The sequence below is a fragment of the Hibiscus syriacus genome, unplaced genomic scaffold, assembly GCF_006381635.1.
Source record: "Hibiscus syriacus cultivar Baekdansim isolate YM2019G1 unplaced genomic scaffold, ASM638163v2 tig00110020_pilon, whole genome shotgun sequence".
Lineage (NCBI taxonomy): Eukaryota > Viridiplantae > Streptophyta > Magnoliopsida > Malvales > Malvaceae > Hibiscus > Hibiscus syriacus.
Genome location: NW_024062568.1, coordinates 3,246,150 through 3,268,060, shown reverse-complemented (window position 1 = coordinate 3,268,060; position 21,911 = coordinate 3,246,150). Strand labels below are relative to the sequence as shown.

Sequence of the window (21,911 nt, the reverse complement as noted above, 5' to 3'; positions counted from 1 at the left end):
ACACCAATAAAGTTACTTATGAATTGAATACTGGATTTGACATGAGAAACATATTTTACAATTTAAAATATCTTATAATATTCAAACTAGTTTACATTAGTCATTATATTTTTAATAAAATTTATACAAAAATATTTATTATTTTCGGTACAAATTATAACATGGGAAGGGAATAACAACACTAAAAATTGAAATCTGATTTTTGAAGTCGGGATAAAGTCTCAACCACTTATATAAGATAATATCGACATAAATTATAATCATTATTTAAGTTAGAGTAATTCTTTTATATACAAGTTATGTAAACTAAAGTAATATAATCCTATTTATTTGAACTCTAAAATCTAAAATTTTATCCCCTAAATTCCAAATTCTAAGCATAAACCCTGAAATCTTAAATAAGACATGCAATATTAAAATAGTCATGTTTATATAAATTAAAATTTACACCACTTGTATATCAGATAATTTTTCTTTAAGTAATACACCTACATAAGATTAAACTATTAATTTCCCCTTTTTCATGTACACAAAAGCATACCTTATATTTTATGAGACCACATCAAATAGTGCTATTGTGATGCGGGTTTAAGAATGATCAAACATTTTGCATGCCAATAGTATTATTTTATGAGAGAAATAATGAAAAAGCATACCTTATATTAAAAAGTTCGTGTTCATGTTCATGTACAAAGGTTTAGGTAAAGTCCAAATGCAATGAAAAAAAAGCAAAGAGAAATGGGAATTTGGTGAGTTGTGGTCTAAGTATACACACCCACATACAAAATCTAAGGCAAAGGCAAACGTACCCATAATTCAATGCTTAGGGATAATCTAATAAATTATTATCTTGGAGACATTATCCCTCAAAGGGGACCATTACCCTTCAATTATTGTACATCCCAATGGCCAAAGCTTTCCTACAATAAACTAATAAAATCTCATGTGGGCAAAAAGCCCACACTACCACCATCCCTAATAGTTCCTTTGCTAACTGCCAAAAATACTACTACATCAACAAGTGTTGCCAATGATGGAGACCCACTAAGAAAATTATATAAACTCTTAAAATTTTACAATTATACATTTTTAAGAAAATTATTTTTTAAATTATCGATCTCTCATTTGTTAGATGATTTATTCAGATCATAGTTTAGTAGGATTGATTCTCCTAATCTAGTTTATTTTTTTACAATATTAATATTTAAACTTTTCTTATAGATATGAAGTAATTATAAGTTAATATATGATCGAAAGTATCTCAATTATTTAATAATAAACGCTTAACATTCATACAAACGACATGTTCAAACCTAAAAATTCTAAAAATAATAATCATCACTTTAATTATTAATATCGTTTCATTTCTAATTAGTAATTCTTAATTTATTTTTATTATAAATGTAAAATTGTAAACTTACTAAAACTCTTGTGAAGAGAGGGTCCCATTTTCACTTACCTCCCATGTGACAGACGGTACAATTTAGAAGATAACCACCCTATGTGAAAGTGACATGTGGAAATTTGCCAATTTCAAGGTTTTTAACATATATTGTTAAAAAAACTTAGGTGGCATTGATGTGACCGTTGACCAAACAAGGACCTAAAGGCTGGGTCTTTTTTGTAGGGCTTCTCCTATATAAGGTGATTCTCAGGGTTAGAGAGCTTAGCCCCAAAAAAAGTATTCATTATTTTGGCTTTTAGGTGATAGGTTTTAACACCTTGTTTGGTTTAGTAACTAGTACTTTAGGGGGGGGGGGGTTAGGGTTTAGACCGAAATCTATGGTCACTTAAATGACGGATAGGCATGGGTGTTAAAGTTTAAAGGGTATTAGTGCCACCTTTCCCTACTACGGACCACTTTATTGCAAAATTAGGCCTAAATGGATTAAAATTTCATGATAATTTGACATGTTTAGATGAAGATTTGGTTCTCATCGTCTCTTCAAATAATATTATTTTCAAAATTTGAATATGGGTTTTCGAAGTTGTAGTGTATTTTATTATTAAATATAGATTGATCCGAATAAAAATTCAGGATAAATTATATTAAGATCAATAAACTAGGTTCGATTAATCATTTCAATCACTAAATTTTAAAAATTTAAACAATCAATATTAAATTTATCAAAATAAAAATTTACCTAATTATCATTAAATTTTATCGAATCATTTATAAACTTATCTCTAAATTTATCAAATGTTAATACTTATTATAACGTCACATTAATTATTTTTATAACGGTGTGATAAATTTATAATCATTTTATAATTTAAAAATTTTGTGACCAAAATAATCATTTGAGCATAGCCTATTAATCTCTGGTGTACTTTATAAAATACTGATTTTTTTTTATTAATGTGTGATAAGTATAAAATAATATATGCTCAAATATTAACAATTCCTTTTGGATTCAATATCATTTGTTTCGTGCAAAAAAAAATTAAAATTTTAACTATTTTTAGAGAGTGTGTTTTAATATATATATATATATATCAATCCCCGTGAAGAGCATTTTATATCAAATTGTTTAAGTCGATGTTAACGACAAAATTAATGCACTAAAATTTCAATCAAAATACTTAATCATTTTGGATAAGATTTGTGGGGGTGACTAATGTTTTCCCCCCACTTTCTTTAATTGTTCTATTAGGGTTCTTCCCCAATTCTCTCCACTAACTTTAGAAATTTCTATTTTTTCCCGTTTTGTTCTTAAATTATTCTTAAGGTCTTCAATTTTTATATTTTGAATAATTCTATTAAAATCGTATTAACATGTTATCATATTCTTATAAAATCTTAAATCATAATTAATTAAAAATTTTATCATTTAATTAGGAATGATATGATTCGAATCGAAGTTTACACACCTTACTTTGATGACCTAGAAGATGCATGGCATGAAGAAAATGTGGGGAGAAAATGAAAGAAATTGTTTGACCTAAATCTATAGGAAGACCCAAATGAAAGTGAGAGGTCTATCAAAGAGAAACGAAAGAGACAGAAAATAAAGAGTACCAAGTTGTCTTAGCCCACAAAAGGACATTAATGACAAGTCATAAGTTTTTACCAAATTACCTCAAATTTGGCTGTCAAGTATCTTAGGAGTGTTCATAAGTTTGTGATTCATGTGAATTGTCTTACCCTATTCTTAAAATTTACTTTAATTTTAATTTTCGATTTTATTATTAACTCAAATGACGAACATGATTATATTTTTGTATAAAACTAATGATGTGTACACATGGTAAGTAGATCTTATTATATATATATTCATTAGCGGATCTATAATTTTTTAGGATGGTCAGATATATATTAATAATATAAATTTTTATATTTAGGTAGAAACGATAAAATATTAGGGTGGGCACGATACAATTTTAGAGTGAGCACGCGTATATTAATAATATTAATAGGGAAAATTTTAAAATTTAAAATAACAAAATTTGAATTCCTGAAAATTTCATGGTGGACATGCCCACCCTAGCATCAACATATGTCCACTCTCTCTCTCTCTCTATCTCTCTCTCTCTCTCTATATATATATATATATATATGAGATCAATTACAAAGTGTAAAACGTTTTCGTTTTACATAAATTTAAGATTGTTAAATGAGTAAAAATAAACAACTGAAATTAACAGTATCTAAAGTGGACTCTTTGGATCAATCAGTCAAAAATCTACACGTGATATATTTTTATAAGAAAGTTGTTCATTTACTTAATATACAGTATCAAAATTAGAGATTTGGTAATAATTAAATGTTTGAGTTTTAAAAAATTTACAACGGTATATCAACGAGAGAAGACGGAAAGAAGGGGAAGAAAATGAAGAAACCTAAAAGTATAAGGAACAAAATAATTTTCATTTCAAATTTCATTTAAAGAATACAGTGACATGTTTCAATTATATATGGAACTGTGTTGGATCACATTTTTAAACAATAAACAAAACTCTTATTATTTCTTATGCATATGATTCAAACTCAAAATCTTACTTAAAAATTTAACACTCGACCAAAATTTACCTTTTGTTGAGTTTAAATAAATATAAATTTGGATTTACCTAAAAAAAAGAATTACCATGGATTACCTGTGAAATCGAATTACCAGCATGCCCTTATTTAGGATAAGAGGTCAAAGTGGTCCATGACTGGTCAAAGGACTCAAATTTGCAGGATAATATGGTCATTTGGATATTCTACTCATAACATAGAAAAATAGTGCCCATTTACTTACGAAACCATCTGCCTTTCTTGTAGGGAAAATCTAAGAAGCGACAATCCAATTTAAAGTTAAAAATGACAACTTTAAGTGTACTTAAAAATGTGATACAAATTATAAGTTTTTAAGTTGGATGTAATCTAAAATATTAATTTTTAACATTTTCAATTCAATCAAAAATGTGACAATTGAAAATGTTACATTTTTCGTAACATTACGTAACATTTTAGGTTCAATAAAAATATTATTAAAAATGTAACACTTTAGATTGTACTCAATTTGAAGTATTATAATTTTTATCACATTTTCAACCGCATCCCAAGATTGACGTTTTTAACCTTAAATTAAGTTGCCGCATAACACATCATTATTGTTGTAGGCAGTGGAAGAAAAATACAAAACTACGGAAAAAATTAATTTAAAGTGTTTTTATAAAAAAAATATATATAACTAATGCATCATTTTTAGAAAAAAAAATAATAGTAAAATTAATATATTATATATAAATTTATAAAAAAAAATCTAAATAATCATAATTGATAAATAAATAAAAATATTTTATTCATAGTATCTAGAATTACCTATAATCTTATCTTTCATGATCACATCCTACTATTTAAGTAATTAATAAATAATCTAACATTATGTCAATCAAACAATAAAAAGTTACATATAAATCAAATAATTCAAATATAACAATACAAAACATGTTAAATAATCTTCCTTTAGATAATTCTATTATGAAATTATACTATTAATTAATGTTTAAAAATAAAGAAAATATTAGTATTAATTGTATAACGATAATATTAGACCATTTAGACAAAATTAAGATTTGAATTCGAATATTATGAATGAAAACACTATACTATTAATTAATGTGCAGAAATAGAGAAAAAATATCAAATATTAATATATATTAAGTATAATAATTTGAATCTTTATGTTATGAATGGAAAAAAAATATTATAAAAATTACTTGAATAATCAATATATAATATTGAATCTACATTATTCTGCAAGATCAATCAAATATTACGTATTCTCAAATAAAAAAGAATCTCACATATTACTATTAAACTATTAAGATTATTTTCTCAAATAAAATGATTTAAATAGTACTGTAGAAAGATGCATGCAATGTCATACTTCTTTTGCATGATTGGGAATCCCCCGACGTTTTTTTTATATTGATATTTTGCTAAATTTAGCGTTTCAACTGAATGTAATATAGAAAAAAATTATCTTCTAAACATCTTTCCAAAAACATCGAATGATCTAAATATATTTCGAATGCAATATAAAAAATATGTCTTCTAAACATCTTTCCAAAAACATAGAATGATTTAGGTTTATTTCCCAAAATACTATGAAAAATATCCTATCACAACAAATAAATTAGGTGATATCACCTTAAATAAATCAAATTTTTTCCCAATACAATATATAAGAAATTTTATCAAATTATTCTAATAATAAAGAAAATATTAATCATGATGAAAAATATATTTCTCACTGCCCCTTCAAGAATTAAAGCATCCAAGGAGAGGGGGACTTAAAAATCTCTGTTTCCCATGACCCAAATGTGACCAACATTAAATAAATCAAACAACGAAAAAATACAATTAAATAAGAATCTCTGTCAGAAACGTGCAACAGTTCACTCTCTCTTCACTTTCTTAGATCTCAAAAACTCAAATAAACCCAGAAAAAAGCCAACTAAAAAGATCAAAACTGAAACAGCAGCTATAAATATGAACTCAAAAAACTACTTTTTTTTAATAAAAAATAACTTTAATTTCTCTATTTATACAGAGATGTTCATCTGAGGAAAGTAACACTTACATCGACAAGAAGATTCATCACCTCTTGCAAATTAAAAAAAAAAACTAAAAACCCAAATCTTAACCCTAAAAAAACAAATATTTATCTACATGTATATATGTAGTATTATGTATAGCTTAATTTCTTCTTCTTCTTCTCCTTTACCCCAAGCTTTTCTCTCGACATTAAACTTCTAAATTAGGGTTTTTCTTTCTCTGGTATTCAAGAATCAGTGTAATCACGCCAGCAAATGAGCATGATGACACAACGCCTCATGATATAGAAACGAGCCCTTTGTTCCTTCACCAGCTTTGCGCATTTCCTTGTGAAAGCGCATCGTTTCGATGTCGGAGTAGTCGTCGCCGTTAAGGAAGACGACGAGTTCTCTTTCTTCGAAAGCTTCCATTTATTATCGATGTAGAAGCTCGGTGGCGGTGCTGCACTTGAAGAAGTTGAGTCCATGGAGAAAACCCAGAAAGAATAACAGAAAGTTTAACACGTTTCGGGTAATAACAGAAAGTTTAACACTTTTCAGGTGAGAAAATGATCAAAGATGTATTTTTTTCCTGGGAAAATTTGGTTATTTTCGAAGCTGAAAGAGAAAAGAGAGGAATTTTGAGAGATGAATGGGTTAAAAATCAGAAGTGAAATCTTTGTTTGTAGTTGTTAAGGCTAAAATTGAAGGGATTTGGGTCACTATTTATAATAAAGTTAAGAGAAAATAAAAAATTATAAAATTTAGAATAAAAATCAAAATAAAAATGGTAAGCAGATGGTTGTGGCAGTAGGTATCACCTGACCTTCTTTTACCTCGAGAGACCACCCAAACGTATACATTTTAAAAAATTATAAATTTTTATTATTATATTTTCAGTTTTTAAATTTTATTATAAAATAATAATAAATTTTATTAGTTTAAATGATTATAAAATAATATTTATTCATAATTTTTTTAATTAATCGATGACACATATTTTCCAGACATTATGCTCGAACTCAAGACCTTTAGAGAGTAATATTCATTTTTACTAGTAAATTATTTAATGAGTTTAATAATATTTTTTTCATAGATAAATAGTTATGAAGGACAATTACAAAAATAATCAAAATGTATTTAAAGTCATAATAGAATAAAATTTAGACATAATTTATATATGATTTACATGAGATAATGTAGGTTGATACTTGTTGTAAATAAAAAGGTTGAATTGGCAATTTACTCATTGTAGTTTGAATAGAGAGTTACAATTAGTGTAGAGACGAACATTGTCGATATTTTTCTATGGGAGAGATGAAAATATAAAAGGGAGTGAAGGAGAATAAGTAAGTCAAGATCCCTCTCTTAGTTAAACTTACAAATATTTATATTGATTCGAGCTTATGTGTCTAGACATAGAATCATTATAGTTACTCATAGGTCAACATACTAAATAAATATAATCGTTTGATCTCGAATTTCGCTATGATAAATGTTATGAATTTTTTAGAGGTTATGTCTGTAGCTGACTAAGAGGACATGACATTCATGTGTTCAGAAAATATAAGTTTCTTGCAAGGTCTGGTAAGTGAAGAGAATTATTCGGAAGTCTTAATTGATAGAGAGTTAGCAATTTCAAGAGATCATCTCCGATAAAACAATAATAATATTAGTATAAATCAGAAATATTAACAATGACAAATTAAAATAAGTAGACATAATATCAAAAAATAACCTTAATATTAGACTAAATACCAACATTTTATTTTAGGATAAAAGGATATGAACATTTAACTAAATAATCATTTTAACTATTACTATTTTCTTTTAAAGTATTTTGATTTCGACAATTTATTTTAACATAAAAAATCTCTTATTCTGACATGTTAATCATTTGTTAATTTACGATTTTCATATTTGAAAATTTTAAACTATAAAAGAATAAAACAAAATATTTTATAACTTAAGAACTAATTTAAAATCGTTTCCAAATAAAATTGATTTTTTCATTGTTGTGTCTCGTATAAAGAAATTTCCCAGTTTTTCTTAACATACAAAAAGAAATTTACAGTTACAGCTTACAGCTCAACATAAAGCCCAAGTGAGATTTTACTGCTTTTAAGTTTCACTTTCTTTTTCCACTGACATGTTCATTGGAAACTCTGACTCACCTCTTTATCATAATATTCGACTTTCTTCAAATAAAAATATTAATTTATAATATTAAAAAAATCATTACTTTTTTTAACTGTAAATTCACTACCAAACTAACTAACTAACATCTATAGTAAAATTGCTCATATCAAGAGGGTAAATATTTATTATGCTTACAACGAGTTAAAATATAATTTTTATTTGAAAATATTTTTAAATTTTTAAATATTTTATATGATTTTTTAAGTTATCAATATTTTTTTATCTTTTTATTAAGATGTATTTGATTCTACTGATATTTAAATATCATCGAAATTAAATTTGTAATCTAAAAACTTCAAAAAGATTTCAGAGTTATCATTTTATTTCAAACTAAAATTAAAATTTTTTAAAAAGTATAAAAATTAAAAATAATCAAATTAAAACGTATAAAAACAAGTTCTTATAAAAAATATTAACTTTCTTACCACTCATCCGATAAACGTGGATTAAAAAAATATTTATACTTAATAAAATCCTATTCTATTAACTTTGGCTACTCATTTTGAAGGACGTATTAGGTCATGCATACTGGATCCGAGGTATTAAACACTTTCCATGTTTAATTTTTCTAACTATATTTAAAATAATTTATATTTTCTAAAAAATTACTATATTAAATTAACATGAATATTAATATAATAAACAATTACAAAAAAATTCCTCGTTCACATTCTTTCTTTCTTAATTAATTATCATTAGTTTTATTTTATTTATCTTGAAAAAATCTTATTTACGTGATCAAGCAGGAAAAATCCAAATCCACCAATGGAATTGAGGGTTATAAAAATTGTACAAGTTATGTTGAATCAGCACAGTGTCAGGGCGGTGGGAAATGAAAGAAGCACTGACACCTCGTTTCATTTTCACCATTTCATACGTCATTCAAACTCAATCACGTAGGTTAAATTCTTTAAATGATGTGTTGAGAAAAGAGATCGATTTATTTAGAGTAATGAAAAAATTATTTATTCAAATAGGGTGTTTGTTACAATATCTTTACGGATAAGTCCGAATCAATTAATGACGGAATTTAGTGATACAAATTGGGGAGTAACTCAAAATTTTAAAAGATATACAAGTTTAAATTAAATTTTTGAAGAGTTTAATTTCTTCTTTTTTTAAAAAAAGAATTGGAGTTTAATTAAAATTTTAGTCATATATTTTTTAAATGTTACAAAATGATCTTCAAAATTTGTCACATTGCTATAAAATAATTTTTAAATTTACCACATTATTTCAAAATGACCCTTAAATTTATCAAAATTCTTGATATTTTAACATAACAAGAGACTATTTTATAATATTTAGAAGTTTATGAAGGATGCATGTACGAAAAAATATTTAAAAAAATTGCATGTATAAAAAAAAGATATATATATATATACATGGGGGACAAAGAACATAGTGAGTGGGAGGTGTTCTTGTCTATTTAAAAATTTTGGTTTATTAACATTTTAGATTTTGTCACTCTAAACTTAAGTAAATAATTAAAATTTTGTTCCTTCAAATTTTAAATTAAATATTTCGTAAAACAATATCATTTTCATCTCCATATTTAATTATAGTCTCGTCCTTATCTATATATATAGATAGATAAATAGATAGATATGATCCTATTACACAATAAAAAACTATTTTAGTTTTACATAAATTTAGGATCGTTGGATGAGTGAAAATAGACGATTGAGATTAACGGTAGGAAATGAGAATATATTCATTGGAAGAAAAAAAAAACAATGAGTTAATCTCATTCGTAAAACTAAAAACATATACATATACACATACACATACACATACACATACACATACACATACACATACACATACACATACACATACACATACACATACACATACACATACACATACACATACACATACACATACACATACACATACACATACACATACATATTTTAGGATTATTGGATGAGTGAAAATAGACGACTGATATTGACTCATTATTTTTTTTCAGTGAATACATTATCATTTCCTATTGTTAATCTTAATCGTTTATTTTCACTCATCCAATGGTCTTAAATCTGTAAGTAATCATATATATATATATATATAGTGGTGGACTAATTGATACCTAAACAAGTTAATTAGCATCAAGTGGTAAGACTAAATGCTGAATTCAACCCGACAAATTTGTTTGTTTCTATGCATCAAGTGGCAACAGAGAGCTGAAACTATTTCACATGCATGCATGTGAGAGTATTCGATTACCCTTCTCATTACAACCTCTTTGCAAAACAATTAAACCAACAACAATTAATTTCTTTAATTATTGCTGTCTGAAAATCTTTGTGAAACCTTGATTGGACAGAACAAACGAGAAATACCTGATATGATTTGTCAGTTACATGTTTTGATTATTATCCAATCGTTGAACAACATTAGTTTTTTTTTCCAGACAAAACATTTCACAAGTACGTTTTGCCCCATTATAGCTTTTGTTTCATCCTTGTTAAGTATTTATTTGATAGGGTTATAGTTTTTTATTTAAATTTTACTGGTTTCGTTTGAAAAGTTTATGATACGATTTGTTTGGTGGAAACAATTGAAAAAAAAAATAGAATATGTAGTGGATGCCGATGCCCTCTAGGGTGTGGAGATAGAGTTAGGATTAAACAATGAGAGAGGACCCTTTTGCACGTCTAAAAAGTAATTAAATCATTAAAATCAAGAGAATTATAACTTAATTTCAAAACTAAAAGGTCTTAAAATGGTAATTGAATTTTAAAATTTGGGATCAATATTTAATTTCATTAATTTTAAAGTTTATTGGATCTTAAAAATAATTAAATAAAAAAATTTGAGAGAGGAATGCCTAATTTCAACGGTTTCGAAACCAACAATAGTTTAAAAATATAATTGAACCATCAAAGTTCGGGGGCATGGTCCTCTCATATATAACATACCTCCATCCCTGCTCGTGATACATACCTTTTTTGCACGTCTAATCCAATTCATATACGATTATATTTTGTCTATTAATATTTGGGTAAAATACACGAATGATCTTCTAATTTTAGAGTAATGTTTTGTTGAGGTTTCGACTATTAAAAGTAACCTACGTCACAATGTGTAGAGCCTAAAGTTTTGCATCTGTCCAAACCTGAAGTAATCTATCAGACACAGTGATCGCATATCGTCTGGTTTACTTAATTTCCTAAAAAGTTTTTGTTAAATGAATTTGGACAAATGATTCCTTGAAATAAACGATCTCTCTTTTGTTTTCTTAACTTTTTTCATGCCGTTTTCAGACAATCTTCTTTGGAGAAATTGCAGATGTCCTTTGCATATACTGCAAGAAAAAGAAAAAACAAAAACTTACTCGCTTATTGAAGTGCCCAAAGCAATGATTATTTTGCAGAATGAAAAATCCAACGTTGTCTTCATATGGCCTTTCAGTTTATAGAAAAGCTTATCAATCATAAGCTCCCTCAAAGCAATTCAAACATCCCTTAATCCATGCCCATGTCCAAGGAGTAGGGTGCAATAACCATAAGAATAATGCATTCCATGTTCCCTTCTTCTATGTTACATATAATATCGAGTAATCGACCGTGAAACAATTAAATAAATCTATATTTATTTAAAGATTCTTTTGGAAAAGAATTACAGATGAGAAAGAGAAAATTCATTATCAAGACAATAAGATACAAGAGAGATCACAGGAGGTGTACAACAAAAACTTAAACGTAACACAATACGTTTAAAACCCAGTATGATCTTATGATCGTGAGGATGATGCATAGTAAAACAATATTATTTCTTGACAATCTGAGTGAAATAACTCCAACACTAGAAAAAGTAGCAAAAAGTTGCATGCTCAGAATTCCAATTCATGCTACTTATTTTATAAGAGATCACATGGAAGAAAATTTTCTTTCACAGATAATCTCTTATTAGGACAACATAAATCCATTTTTAAGCAATATATAATTGGAAATAACCAAGAAGTAGCCAGGTATATGACTGTATCCAGAGTAAGTGATGCTAAAAAAAGCAGTAGCACTCAAAATAATTAACTCGGTGGAGTTGAAAACAGTGTACACCACCATGTCAAGAGACACGACCATCTTCACTGGCATATGCAATAACATAAAATGTTTATCCAGCGGTACACAAGATACATAAGGAGCTGGTTAGATTTCTTGTTATTTTAAACTGCTCCAGAATAAGGCTAGATCATACTAACAGCTAGAAACAGACGTTAAAATTACTAAAAATAACAGCATTAATTCAAAATCACATAAAAACAATAATCACGTATGAAAGCAAACTAAATCAAAAACTTACAGAGGTAAGCCACCCTGGGGTTGCTTGATTCGACCTCATTATCAGCACGGAGAATGGGTGCAATCTCGCTAAGAGAAGATGGCACCACCTCACTGTAAAAATTGGTTTCTTCTAGGTTACCAGCAGTCTGTGTCCGTATGATCTGCCTCACGGGCTGCGAGCGTAATAAAAAACACTCTGTGAGCACCATTTTTTCAATTCTTTGTCCCCACCATCATATATTTCAACACCAACCCCCACCCCCCACAATCCCGCAAGAAATTTGCAACCACCCCCACTTTACTTATTTTAAATATGTAAATTTTAGCTATAAAAAAAAGGAGGGGGAAGAAAAAAGAAATGAATGTAAAACGGGGGTTCAAACAGAAAAAGGAGTGAAACAATTGTAGGGTTTTCTCTCAGAGATTTTAGAGAAATAAACAAGCAAATTAAAGGGTCAATTTTTAATTTTCGTATTCAAATACTGATTTTTTTTACTCTATGCTATTACGAGAAAATACTAAAATAAATAGAGGAAGGAAGCAAAGTAGTTTACCTTGGCCAGAGTGGTGGTCCTAGAGGGTTAAAGCTTTTGGGTTGGTGGCCTAAGGTTGGTTCAACGCCGATTCACGGCGGTTTTGTGTGTTTCGGGTCTCGGTCAAGAGGAAAGAAAGAGGTTAGGCGATAGATGAAGTGAAAGAAGAGAAAAGAGTAAAGGAAGAAGGGCTTGAGGGGAGGAGATGTAATGGTGGTGAATGGCCACCGACGTGGTGGCCGACGCGGTGGCCCTAAGGGTTTTGGTTGTGTCAGTCGAAGTTTGAGAGAAAAAATGGTTGAGAGTGGCGCAGGAGTTGTGAGCGTGAAGAAGAGAAAAGAAGAAGAAATTTATGTGCGGCTTTAGGGAAATTTATGTGCGTGGATGATAGCTTAGGTTTAGTTTAGGTTACATATTAAAAACGTTTTGGTAAAATTATAGTTTAGCCACTTGAATTTTAAGAGAATTAGTTATAGACCTATATTTATGTATATTTTGATTTAGGTCACTAGTTATTTTTAATTTACATGCTTATTCTCACATGTTTATATATATTTTTTTAAATTTTATATTTTAGCATGGCATGTCTTTATTTTTATATTTAAGTCACGTTTGTACATTATATATTAATATGTATGGTTTATAATTTTTAATTAAAATATATATATATGTATATAATTTGTGATATTAAATTGCATGATATTTTTCATATATAGTTTAATAACTTAGATTAATTAGATTTTTAATTAGTTCCCTAACTTTAGAAGTTGTCATTTTAGATCCTTATTCTTTTAAATATTTTAGGATTCGGTACTTTAAACCTTGACCTTTTTAGTCTTTGAACTTAGATTTGACATAATTAAATAGGTTAAATAGAGCCTCCATTTTAGTATAGATTTCAAAATAATCTTTTAATTTAGGGGATAATTCGAGACGGCCCTCGCGTAAACGCTCGAGGGACCATCTCAGTTATTCGATTCAATAATTAATTAAAATCAAATAGGATTAATATTAGATCCTACGTTCTTAGGCTTGAGCCCCTAGGTTCTTTAATTTTCATAATTTGACACCGTAGGTTAGAAAAAGCCTTAATTTATTTTTAGTATAATTAGGATAAATAAAATTTTGCTTGATTGCATTGTTTTTAAAACTTAAGGCATTGTTCACTTATTAAGGAGTTAATAGTATATCCTCCGCGATCGTGCTTAGGGGGTGACTACTGGTAATTCCCTAAAATAGTTGACATCCTTTTCAAAACTGCATCATGTTTTTCTAAAAACGAGGCAATGTTTGGTTATTAGGCACAATAGCTGATCTCCCGCATTTACGCTCGGGGGCGAATGCAATCGGTCTCAATAAACAAATACCCTTTTAACTTTGCACCCTTAATGATTTTTAAATTAAATAAAGATCAAACTCAAAATTTACGATTTTAAATATAGGGTAATCAACTAGGTACCAATTTTTGGGCGCTTGTGGGGGTGCTAATCCTTCCCCACGCGTAACCGACTCCCGAACCTGATTTCTGGATTTTTGCAGACCCAAAACTCAGTATTTTATTAAAATAAAATGTTTTACTAAAATCACCCAGTTTTTACGGTGTTCCAATCTCACCTTAAATGATTGGTGGCGACTCCTCACATTTTTAAATGATTTTCAAAGAGAAAACCCCCGAGTCGGTATCGGTCTTTCCCCGCCCGGGCGAAAAACGGTGTCGACAGCTTGACGACTCCGCTGGGGACTTTTGTTATTTAAAACAAATTGAGAGTTGAGCCACGAGTTGGTTACCCTATATTTATTATTTGGAAATTACGAGTTCGATCTTTTTTAATTTATGGTTCATTATGTTATTTCAAAAAAGAAAAAATATTTCTCTCTCGTTAATGCTTATATTTTTGTGAATATTTAGGGTTGTTACATATCATAGCTCTAAACCCGAGCTCAATCCCAGTTTACATAAGTAGGGAGAAACGTCACACCTCACGAGGAGCATTGGGCTTCCTTGTGTGGGTCTGACAAAGTATCTCTGGAAAGCACCCTAAGTTGCCTATCCGGATATCAGTTCCGAGGTACGCTTTTAGTGGTGTGATCCCCTGAGCCGAACCTGATTCGCAAGTCTGTAATGGGCCAGAATCGGGGACAACCTTAGTAGGTTGTAAAAATAGCTTGGGAACCCTTTGCTAGAAACCAGCCTCATATAGAGAATTTAGTAAGCTTACCCCGCTAGAGCAATGTGGATAGACGAGGAGAACTAGAACACATGCGGTTAGGATTATTAATTTTCTTTGTATGCTTTATTCTTCAGTCTCAACTTTGAGTCATATTTATTTATTTTTGCTAAGATTACATTTCGGGACTAATCTTTTCAACTAACTTAATTCTTGTTGTCTTGTTTCTACTAACATTGATTTTCTTTTGTATGCTATTATTGCATTTTTGCATGTATCATTGTCATATCACATCATTTCATAAACGGTATTGATTCCCAGATTACTTAGTTATTATAAAAAGAGCTTAAGGCAACAATGTCTTCTGATGGGATGAGAATGCAATCAGTGTTCAGACCTGGTCCGAGTACGGGCAGACACGGTTCAGAGACATACTTGTAACTATCGAATAATCCATTTTGCCAGAGAAGGTAATTATCCGAGCCCTGTAGCACGCTCAGAGACTGAGAGAGCAAAAAGATGAGGCTAACTAAGAATTGGTGCAGAGGCGAGCACAAATTGAGCAGCTCGAAGCACAACTGCTTAGTTTGGATGAGATTTTTCAGAATCCTTACAACATCAATGGGTTCCGTATTCAAGAAGAAAATGAGATGTTAAAGAAGATGATAGCAGAGCTAGAAGGAGTATTGTTGATCCACTCATCCGCACGATATATAGCTAGACATGAAAGTGAGGCCTTAAAAGCCAAGATTTTTGAGCTAGAAGTTACAGTACAGAGATGCCATCAGTGAATTCAACAGTCAGAGGAGAGCCAACCATTGACTAATCCAGAACTTGGAACCGCGCTACGACAAACTCAAGATACTATTCAAAGACAACATGAAGCAATGGAGAAAGCAGTGAATCAGGCCAATGGTGTTGCTCGTCAAGTCTACGAATTATATGAAGAAGCGACAACCTTAAGAGTTTTCGTGATCCAGAGGAAGAATGGCGAATCATGAAATTGATGATAGAGCTCGAGAGATAGAAAATAAGGCAAGATTCTATGTTTAAGTTTCCATGTTGATGTACTCTCTTTGCCTAAGTGCTTAGACATTGTGTGTTGTTGAGTACTTTTTGTATAAATTAAGTTATTTTGGAATCAATATCGGGTTGCATTTGCATCTCGCATTTTGCACACCCATTTTGCATTTGCATGTGCATATTTTCATCTTTGCATTAGTATATACACATTTTACATTACATGGTATATATTGCATATCGACATACATTAATCACAAATCCCGAAGGTAATTCGCGGAGAATCTTATGATAAAGGTTTTGAGGTGAGATGAAGTCACCCTATTCGTACAAAAAAAAGGTTTGAGAGCTATGGACGTGATGCTATCACCATCTGAAGATCAAGGTACCTTACTGAGAATTGCGGGGCATTGAAGTGCAAAGTTCAGCACCTAATTGATTCAGGGGCATGGAAATTTGAAGGATGATAGGGCATTCTGATGCAAACTGAGAAAAAATCATTGCAACCACTACGAACTTTTGATGCACTCACATATTGTCTTATTTGAACTTCTTTTCTTTCTCTTTTCGTTAAAAAGTTTGTAAGTCACTTGACAATCGAACATTTTAAGTAAAATGCTACCTTCTGAGGTTATGAGCAATGAATAATTTTCAGACTTGAAATTCTTTAAGTATCAACTGGATTAAAAGCTCTTTTAAGAATCGGAGTTATAGATCTTTGACAAAATGATAAGATTGAAAACTGATAAAACAATGACCCTTGACCTTACCGCAGATGATACATTCGAACCCCATACCTTTCTCTTGCAGGGACCACTTTAGCCTTCTCCTATCATGAGAAAATGATTTAAAGGCTTGGTATTCAGGTATGAATAGGAGCAGACAACATGGGGCATTTCTTGTGTATGACATTGCAAAACTGCCTAGACTACACTTGTAACACCCCCAACTCGTATCCGACCCGGATACGAGTCCGAAGTGTCACATTGACTTTTCAAACATTTATTCGTATAAAATAGTGAGTAATTAAAAAAAATTGATAACATTTAACTTATTCAAAACGTTTACAAAATGTATCAGAGTTCATACAATTTATATCTTTAGACTACATGCCAACTACACTCTATATACAGTACCTATATTTTCTGATCTGACATTTGGTAAGGAAAACTGACCTGTCTTGCTCCGCATTACTCTTTACTCTTCTCGAAACCTACATGTGAAACAATCACAAGCTAAGTCGAAGACTTAGTGATGCATAACAACTTATAATGCACTTTATAACATATATCAATACATACATGTTCTGTTCTATCATGTTATACCAATTCCATGCATTCTTCGTATCATATAAAATCATATCAGATTAATTACAGTAAATACATACATACACATAATTCATCATTAACAGTTTATCATATAATCACATACTTTTATGGTTAACCTTTTCAATCAAACACTATACACACACAACATCATATCATTTCTATAACATTTATCATACCACTAACATATATTTGTTCATATCTCTGGATTAGCCCATGTACATATATGAGAACTATCGATATGTGAGTCTATAGAAGTTGTGCACTAATGCTGACACCACAGCTCGTATAATTGCACCGAAGTGCCGCGTAGAATTGCACCGTAGTGCCATATAATAATATCCATAAGGACCACATATTATTCCTTAAGAATCATATACATATACTAGGGATCAAGTATGTGTCTTTCAAGACTTCACACATGTTCCACAGAATATATATATATCCCGAAGGACCGCGTAGAATTGTACCGTAGTGCCATATAATAATGTCCATAAGGACCACATATTATTCCTTAAGAATCATATACATATACTAGGGATCAAGTATGCGTCTTTCAAGACTTCACACATGTTCCAAAGAATATACATATGTCCCGATGGACCGCGTAGACCCTCGACTCTTGGCATGCCAACTATACCCCTAGCTCTCATGGCACATAACATGGGCGTTATCATTTATTTCATTTCAAATATTCACATAAACTTGTAATTCACTTTCACATATCACATATCACATAGCTTCTTTTCATATTATCACATAGTCACATAGTTCACTTACACGTAGATCATTTCCATATAATTCACATGTCACATATATCATGTTTTCATATAATTTCTATCATTTCTCACCCAATCACATTTATTCATGTAAACATACTTATCATATCTTGTTCACATAGGATCATATACTTCATATAACATATAGAAACACCTAGAACACTTTCACGTAGCTTATATCAATTTTCAGAGTCCTTTCATATTACCTGATGACATATATCATATAGATATATAATAACTGATATCATATTATCTACCTTATGCTCCATTTCTTTGTATTCCCTTTTTCATATCAGCATACATTTAAATATTCTTATATGTCCTATCAATATCCTATAAACTTACTCATATTCTCATATATCATATTTTAATATAATTTGTATAGTAATACTCTATAATTGTATCATATAATGATTTTACCCAATTACTCGTTTATAAAGTTTATATTACATGTTCAATTAGTCTCATGCTATCTTATAAATAATTTCCATTTATTTTATATCATTTTCCTTTTCCACTCACATAAACTATCTATTTATTTAGTTCCATTTCTCATGACTTCCCCAATACTCTTTAATAAAACTTTGTAGCTCTTCACTATAATACATAAACCATAGTTTCCTTTAATTTATCAATCTTCCCTATATTACTTATGTATCCTTATTTATGCCCTCGAATTCATACTATTCTCTTAGAGTCTCCTAACATTTCTCGTATAATCACTTATACCATATCATATAACTTATACTTGATTATCTTATTCCCTCATGTTCATTTCATTTCTTATGACTCTATCATATAACTTATCTCATGTTCTTCCATTATTACATATTAAAGTCTTACATACATCATATAGCATATACAAAACATATCATTATCTTTAGTCATGCATACATACAATCAATGTAATACAGATAATCACATATAATTATAACCACACATAATCATGTCCATGACTTCATGCATATTACTCTAGGAAATAGACTCATCGCAAGTCTTATTTCCATTAAACACTACATATCACTAGTATGCACTCACCTTGCCCCACTAGTCCATTCCAATCTCTTATATTCCCTTGATCGATCTTACTTGCCAAATGTTCCGGAATTGCTTTACGCGCAGAATCTACATAAATGTACATTTTGAGGCAATTATTAGATACCTACACCTTGTAATTGGATACTAGCAACTTAAACGAACTTATTAAACCAATATTCCCATTTTTCCTTTAGGGGGAATCGGCTCCCTACTAAGGGGGTATCGATTCCCTCATGACATTCTGGAAATTTTGTTCGTTTGAAGGGGTATCGGTTCCCCTTGAATGGGTACCGATTCCCCTTGCCCAGAAATCATATTTTCAACCCGAAAATTACTTTATTTCCTCTCAAACACTTCATATATCATCCCCTTTTCATTCTTAACTCTAGTACACATACTTAAACCAATCTATATTCATTTATTTCATCTTAAACCTCAAAATCCTATCTTTCATATGAGATTCAAGAATCATACCAAATTTTCAATGTGTTCTAATTCCAATTCTAACACTTCATACTTCTTAATTAGATTGATGACAAGTCAAATTCATCCATAAAACTTCAACAACCATACCATATCAAAATTTCATCTTAAAACTCATATTGCAAATTCCTTCATAATTCATTTATCTTATTGTTTAAATCCCATATAAGCTTTCCTTAAGCTTATTTAATACCCAAAGAATCAAAACTAAGCTTAAAACTCAAGAATTAACCAACTGAAATTAAACTTACCTTTGCCTTGCTCTCCCACATATGAAGAAGAAGAAAGGAGAAGAGAACTCTGGATATTTCTCACATTTCCCACGTTTATATTACCTTTAAAAGGAATATAAAAATCTTTCTGGTCAAATGACCATTTAACCCTTAATTTCCTTTAATAATTACTAAATAACCTTCATCATATATATATATCCAATAATCATTGAACTATTTCATTCTTATACTTTAGTCACCAAATTCTGAAACTTTACAATTTGGTCACTAACCCGGTATTGAGGATGTTACAAATCTCCCCTCCTTATAAGAAAATTCGTCCTCGAATTTTCACTGCACATCTTAATAAAAACATATCTTCTAATGTTCTTATGTTGCTTCCCTGACTTATTCTTTCTTGTCATCATCAGAAACTTACTTTTTAATCCTTTAGTTTTCCGACTATCTTTTTCGTTTATACATTCATCCTCTGTTGCTTATCATATAAACAATAACCAGTAATACCAATCCATTGTTGTCTTTTCTCTTATTCGATTATGCATCTTTCCTTTGACCTTTCTAAAATTCAATATAATGTCACTCATCACGTTGACAGTAACATCCATCTCTATATCATAAATCCATCTATTTCTTCATAACTCTCTAATTACCTTATAACCATACCAAACTTGTATTTCGTCATCATTTGACCAAAACACAACTTTAAATCTTCTTCAATGTGATTAAACATATACTTTAAGGAGTCAAACAATATTTTCACATCACCTTGCACACTTGTCTTATTTCTATATCAAAATTGTCCTCTGTACTTCCATATTTATCGTATCTGATTCTTTTAAATCAATCCCTTCATTTCTTTATTCCTTATTCCTTATACATAAATTATATATTTCCTTTCATGTTCACATACTCTTGTCTTATCACTTATACTCATCTTTATGTACCAATCTTCATTGCATCCTCATTACTCTGATAACCCATTTCTTATACATAACTTCATTCTTTATCATTTCTTATACTTGTATTTTCCTTCCTGAAGGTTCCATGCAAATACTTATCTCTGTGTCTACATCATAGTTATCTGCTCAGAATATACAACTATATTCAAATTCACATCATAATCAATTAACTCCACTATATCTTTCCTCTAATCTTATAATTCTAGCACCTTTACTCTGACAGCTAGATAATAACTTTTGTTCAATCTAGGGCACAAGCCCTATTATACCAATCATATACATCCTTTCCAATCTAAATTATCTCAAAATTCGCTTACTCAACTTATCAATTTCACCTCTATTCTCATACATCCTGAAATTTCTTTTGCTCAAACTCAACATTCTGACTTCCTATGTCCTATAATCTGATCATCGATATACACATTCTCAAACTCTTCTTATCAATCCTCAGCTTTACTTAAATATACAAATTCTTATTTCCTTTTCCTTTACTATACCACATTACTATGATCCAAATATGCAACTATATCCAGATCCATTGCAGATCTGGTTATCATATCCTGACAATATCTTATAATCTTATAATTCCAGTACATTTTTATCACATACTCTAGTTAGCCAATGCTAACTCTTTCCATCTTAACTGCAAACCCTTATCATAAACATACTCTTGTTTATGCGCAATACTATCACTTCGTTTCAAACTCATAAGCTCTGACTTTATACATCTTATACACTTGTCACTAATGCACTTATCCTTGAGTTCTTCTATACGTACTCATCACGTCCTTAGATCTTTTTAACCTTCTTATGGTGACACCTGTTCACCATATTCTATCTTATCCACATAATGACAAAACT

The 21,911-nt window shown here is 29.7% G+C and overlaps 1 long non-coding RNA gene across 1 annotated transcript; it reads right to left on the bottom strand.

Annotated features, from left to right (window-relative positions):
• Positions 1-11,152: 11,152 nt before the first annotated feature.
• On the bottom strand, positions 11,153-13,415 carry LOC120213061. The gene is made up of 3 exons (XR_005524758.1): positions 13,067-13,415; positions 12,532-12,685; positions 11,153-11,533 (listed from the first exon to the last, which is right to left on the bottom strand). It is a non-coding gene; the product is annotated as an uncharacterized LOC120213061 (long non-coding RNA).
• Between the last annotated feature and the right edge of the window lie 8,496 nt (positions 13,416-21,911).